Source organism: Ascaphus truei, chromosome 3 (assembly GCF_040206685.1).
Source record: "Ascaphus truei isolate aAscTru1 chromosome 3, aAscTru1.hap1, whole genome shotgun sequence".
Lineage (NCBI taxonomy): Eukaryota > Metazoa > Chordata > Amphibia > Anura > Ascaphidae > Ascaphus > Ascaphus truei.
The window spans coordinates 356,760,516-356,767,540 of record NC_134485.1 but is presented as its reverse complement, the minus strand read 5'-3'; positions in this window follow the sequence as shown (position 1 = coordinate 356,767,540).

Genomic DNA, 7,025 nt, shown 5'->3' with positions numbered 1-7,025 from the left:
GGGGGGGTGACTGACACTGACTGGGGGTGGGGGGTGACTGACACTGACTGGGGGTGGGGGGTGACTGACACTGACTGGGGGTGGGGGGTGACTGACACTGACTGGGGGTGACTGACAGGGGGGGTGACTGACTGGGGGGGAAGGTTACTGACTGGGGGGGTTACTAACTGGGGGTGACTGACTGGGGGGGTTACTGACTGGGGCGGGGTTACTGACTGGGGGGGGTTACTGACTGGGGGGGACCTCTGGTGTCACACACATACACATACTCCCATACACACATACATTCATTCACACACACACACATTCTCCCACACACACACACATACACATTCTCACACACACACAGGGGAGGAAAGGCCGCGACCAGCACCACGCAAATCCCCCACCCACCCGCGCCCATCTCCCGCTCGTGTGGGGGGCAGGCCGACATCCCCCCCACCCAATCAGCAGGGTGGGTGGGAGGCACGTGGCGAGGTATCCCCCACTGGGCGCCCCAGGTGACAGTCAGCCCCACCGTGGCCGCCACTGCCCTGCTCCCCTCGCCGGCATGTCACAGTGCACGGCCAAGCTGCAGGCTGCTTCTTCCCCCCCAGCCCGCGGCGGCATGAAGCTCGTGGGGGGGGAGCCAGGCCGACATCCCCCCACCTCATGCGGCGGCTGCGCCATCATGAAGGTAGGGGACGCATGGGAGGCTCGATCGGTGGATCGAGGGGAAGGGGACAGGAGGAGGGGAAGGGGACAGGAGCAGGAAGAGGGGAAGGGAGCAGGAGGAGGGGACAGGGGACAGGAGCAGGAGGAGGGGACAGGAGGAGGGGAATGGGACAGGAGCAGGGGACAGGAGAGCTTCCGCGGTGGGGAGTAGGGAGCCATGTGGGGACCAGGGGGATCGCAGGGAAGGAGCAGAGGGGCCGCAGCAAGGAGAGTACTTACCCTCCAACAGAGCTCCAGGCAGAATGGCCGCTCGTTGGGGGCGGGCTCATATAGAGCCTGGCCGCGCGCCCACAAAGCCTGGAGCGCGCGCCAATCAGGAGTCAGGTAGGGGAGGGTTTTTTTGGGTTTTTTTCAGCGCGAGCAGGGAAATTTCAGCGCGAATGGGGGAATTTAAAAAAAAAAAACACGTGTGCTGCTTGGGCCAATATTTACTCGCCCGGGGGTTAAATCCACCCGCCCCGGGCGAGTAAATGTATACAATTGTTGAACACTGTATATATATATATACATTAGTTAAGTTATGGTGGGTAAAAAAAGTGACAAAAACCCTCCACAGTAATAAGGTCGAAACAGCTGTCTGTGGGTAGGTTTACTGGCTATACTGCTTACTCCAGGCTGTGCTTAAAAGCTGTGCAATGCTGCAAGCATAAGCTTATAGGGGTCCATATCATATGGATTTGAAGCAAAAGGTGGCACTGTGTGCTAATTTGCATGTAATTTCCCAGAATCTCTTGCTGCAGTGGAAGCACTGTTTGCTGGGTGATAATGGTAAATGGCAGGGTTTCAGGCCTCTCTAAGACATGCAAATGAGCACACAGTAATATTTCAATTTTATATATATCATGCTCATTTGCATGTCATTTCCCTGAATCCCTTGCTGCAGTGGAAGCACTGTATGCTGGGGATAATGGTGAAAGGCAGGGTTGCAGACCTGCCTAAGACATGTGAATATGCTCACAAGTGATCTTTTTATTTGCTATATATACACACACACACACACACACACACACACACACACACACTGACAATGACAGTGACACTGACACACACGAAAGATGCCTGCTACAGATTAAATGGGCAAGAGTACTATAGTTAGTGAGTAAGCTCATATATAACAGCCACTAACGGTGCTTGGAACAAAATTATGTGGAAACAAAAAAGAGAAAAAAGTGTCCCATATAGCATTTCAATATGGGACAATGTGTGCATGTGCAGTACCTCCGCTGCTCGTTCAGCTCATTGGCTAGCGTCACTTTTGCTGTGCAATAAATAGTTCACATGTTTGCACAGTTTTTAAGCCCCCGGACGAAGCGAAGGGGCGAAACGGTCGTTGGGGCTGTTGTTTGTACTCCCTGATGTCCCTCTTTTACTTCTGAGCTGATTCGTGGTGCCTTGGTCCAGGTCTTATTTCTTTTCATCAGTACTTTATCTTTGATTACAACTGAGCATATTACTTTCATATACATGGACTTTGTTTCATATTGTGCAGCAAAACATCACTTACATACCAGTGTTTTACAGACACTTTGCTCTATACCAAAGGTTCCCTTGTCTACTATTCTCTCATTTAACTGTATTTACGGAGGTATCCATTTTTTGCCTTCATGATTGGTATGTGTGGGAGGGAACTGTTTTCCTGTTATTTTAGGATATATTATGGTTTATAATGTGTTTTTTTTTTACTGTTTGTGCTAGCACTATAGATTGCATGTATTAGGTGTTCTTGCACACATGCTCTGCTGTGTTCACAGATCAATCCATAGACTTATTGTGTGGAGGGTTTATTGTTAACCCTTTGCACTTATTTATATCAGTATTTGAGGCTGTTATGCCTACATGTTTTCAGCTCATACATGTTATCAATTATTGAGTGTTTTCCCTCCTAATACTATTTAGAGGTTTTGGTGTCAGGGACTGTTTTAACCTATATGTTTATGGATGTGATGCTTTAAATAAAATGTATATGTTTATACTATATTGGAGTATTCTTATTCTGAAAGCCAGGGTCATATGTAAGAAGATTTAGCCCAGATAGTGTCAACTCGGCCCTCTTTTCCAAGCACAACAAGTCTGTTTCTTTTCTTTACTTTAATTGTGGAAAGCAGGTAAAAAACAGGTACTTGTGTAGAGATGTAGGTGTTGGGATAATGTCTCTCTGTGGGTGCTTGGTAGTTAAAGGCAGGTGAAAAAGATAATCCTACCAGTACAGGAGTTTACAGCAGAGTGCTCACTCATCCAGAGGTTATGGTGGAAAAGGAAGTGAGGGGCAAGGCTCACACTAAAGGTTCAGTGAGACTGCACTAACTGTCAGCAAGGACAGGGGGGAAAATGGGAAAGCCCCATAGCTGGGAGGACTGGAGATGTTGCCAGAGCAACCAGGCGTATGACAGACTGGAAGGAAAAAGGGCTACATAATGTATCCATTCTATCTGCACTGGGAGTGAACTGCAAGGAAAGTGACATCCTAGTGCAGCGAGCAGGGGGAACTGCCAAGGGAAGGGGGGCTGAAACAGAGAAGGCAGACATGGGTATTTCTGTTCCATGACAATACTTGAGTGCTACAGTATATGGGACACTTTTTTCTCTTTTTTGTTTCCATATATATATATATAGATATATATCTATATATATCTATATATATATATCTATATATATCTATATATATATATATAGATATATATATATAATATATATACAGAAACAGTAAAGTAGCGCTAAGAAGTGCTTCCTAAATATGTGTGTGATAAAGTAAGCTATAGGGTGTGTGCCCGGTATATGAAAAATGAACAAAAAGGGCCACATACAGTATAAATATAGCCTAGATAGTACAACACATATAAAACTTAATAACAAATATAATGCAAATAATAAAATATATTCAAACCAAACGACGAAAAGCTGTGAAATAGTCAAATGTCAGATATGATGGTGAACCCAGACAGGAGTAGGCTGCACCTTCAATAATGATGTTGCCACACCAAGAATACCTAAAAGAAAAAAAAGAGAAAAAGAAGCACAAGCTCCATAGCGTGATACTTTATGGGAAATGTATTAATGTAAAAAAATTAAAAAGAAGGTCTCTTGGACTTGCACTCACAAGAGGACAAATATAAACAGCATTTATGAGATAAAATCTTAATCGTAGTGACGTTACTATCAGGATATACAGCAGTCTGTTCACCAGCAGTAGAATAATCACCAGTCTGATGTGTGGTGGAAGCAGAGAGGCATGCACAATACCAATGTCACGATACTGGGAGGTACCTGGGAGCTCAACCGTAGAGAGAAGTAAACACGGTCCTGAACAACTCCTCACCCACCGGACACCAGCGGTGCTGTACTCAGGGAGCTCCCTTCCTTCCCCCGTGGACTATGATATATGAAATCATATACTAGTTGAAATGTGGTAAGAGAGAGAAAACAGAAAAGGAGGGAATAATTTTTGGACTGGACTGAAGATAGTGATTGCACTATACCAAAATGCTAGTGTCTATACACTCATTAAGGCCAAATGGAGCCAGTGTGCCTAAAGTGTATATCCAGAATGATTCGCACACACATATATAGACACAAAACAGGAAATCTGCAGCACACTGGAAAAAAGATAATATAATATATCAGGCAATAAAACATGCTCCAGAGCAACGTACGTTTCAGACCATAAGATCCTTTCTCTAGCTCTAATCAGTCATGAAGCAGGAACAGAATATATAGGAGGGCTACACACAAAAGCGCCAACACAGTAATGATCAAAGTACACGCAGCTGTGTGATCAATGCTGCTTGTCAGAGTGCAAGTACAAGGCATGCGCAATAGCTACAAGCCTACACACACTACCCTATATGTTAATATCACATAATGTCATAGTTCTACACATTTGTACTCACTGAAACCCAATACAAAGGTTGTACAGGCTTCTATGTGTTAATCCTTGCACCTTTCAGGCGGCCGATAGCATACAATCAAAGGTGGGTGACCCGCTGGCGTCCTCAACAACCAGCATCGCTATGGTGAGCCCAGGGCTTGCGCAGAGCTCAAACTATGGTTGGTGAGGGGGAATACCCCTCTCATTATTCTGTGATCATGATATTAGCACTTTACTAGAATTTGATTTGTGTTTCTTATGTCTTTTTATTTTAGTGTCAGTGGGCGTTATCTTCTTACTTTGCTAGGCTTTCTGTATGTCCCCGCTTGATCTTAATCTGTCTTTTTATTAATTTCTCTGTTTAATTGGTTCAATATTTTTTTTTTGTATTTTCTTGATTTATCAGAGTGCTTGACTCTTCTTTATTTCTTCCTGTGTTGTTATATATTTTCCCCATATTGTGTATCCACATGTTTGTTTTAGTATTTCATTGATCATTGTTTACAGATTATTAAGGGTTTTTCACTTTTTAGGGTAATTATTTAACAATCATTATTATCATTTGATATATATCTATATACCTGTTGGCGCTACTTTTTGTTTCTTATATGTATATATATATATATATATATTTATATATATATATATATATATATATATATATATATATTAGCAACTGTAAATATTCCTGTATATATACACACAACAATTTGTGTATATAGTGGACTCCTTTGTAGTTTCGCCTTCACACACACCCCTGATGAAGTTACGACATATGTAACGAAATGCATGGGTCACATGGGTACATAAGGAGGCAGCGACTACGGATACAGATGTCTAACTAAGACTGCACTGATCGAACTTTAAATCTACTGTTCAATGAGACAGGAGTTGCAGAGTAGTGAACTGTGGTTCTCTGTTGGAGAAGAAAAAACGTGGTGGGACTGTGGATTCCTTATCTGAGTAACTTTAATTCGACATATCGATCAAACAAAAGACAAAAATACCCAATGCTACATCCAATGTGACAAAATACATAGTTAAATACTTTAATGTTAGTATTCTCATGAATAAGGGTCATTTAGTAAAACCCTTTGGCCAAAGCGTTATAAGCCTGCAGCCACGTCACGGCATGACCAGAATGCAGGTCCTGACACTACCAGTGAAAATTCTCATTTCCCTCTGCAGTGGAGGGAGAATGGTCTCAGTGGACCTGTCCTGCACAGGTACATGAAAAAACATGCTACTTAAAATGTGGAGAGGGGTGAGCTTAAACCAAGGGAGGAGGGGCCACTAACCTCCAACCAACTGATACCAGTTGAAAAATAAAATTAATAAACACCCAATCCCAGCAAGCTCTAACCCAAGAAGACATTTCCCCCTGACGAAGTAGGACCCCCTTTGAATATGCATAGGGTGACCACAGAACTGCGAGCGGAGAACAGATATGTGAAGCAGGAAGTGATGTCAGACTCCAAGCACGCTGATTAAACACATATAAGGAGCCCTCCTGCTCCTTTGGAATCACAGTGTCAAATGATGCCGCAATTGTCAACAACGTGACGTCGCACGGTGGCGCATTGCCATGGAAATGCGACATCATGTCACGTTGCCATGGCAATGTGACGCCGTGTGGTGTTCCGTTTGGGATGTCCGCGGCGTCATTTGACGCTGGGATTCCAAAGGAGCAGGAAGGCAGCAGAAAGGAGGCGGCCGCCACATTTAAGTGCCTCCCCATTAGGTCTGCGCAGCAAAAGCATACAAAGGCGGACATTTTTGCTGCCCCAAAATTTTGCCCCCCTAGGCCCGGGCCTAACAGCCTAATGGGAAATCTGACACTGTTTATATACATTTTTTTAAATTGAAGGAGTTAATTCTTTGAAAAATTATCCTGGTTAACTTTATTTACTGGTATTAACAGCGGTTAATTGTGTGACCAGCTTGTTTTAATTCTAGAATCATATAGGTTGTCTTGTACACCTATTTGAAAGAAATAGAAAAGTGGAAAGTAGAGCACTGCAAAAGAACAAAGGGCTGGAGGCAAAAAACTGGTATGGAAACACGCCGTCCGATATGATGGGCTATGCAGCGGATTTTTCATCGTGAGTATTTCCTCCACAGCAGCTGCGTGGCCATTGTCTGGCCAGTGTGGTGACGGTGTTCCACCCACCTACATTGACGCCGCGGGAGAAGGACGTCTGGCCAGGATTATCATCACGGAGGTGCGGACCGTTGATTCGGTCCCCCACGAGCCGACACCCCTGTACGGAGCCTGATTACATCATCGCGGGAGGATACACAGGTACCCGGTGAGCGGGTAGGAGAGTCTGCAGGCGCTGGATTCCGCCACGGTCATCAGGCCACACATCCCGGGTTACCACTCCCGCAGGGAAAGAAGGAAGATCTGGCCTATCGGTTCTTCAGGTGCAGTGGGACATAGATCCTA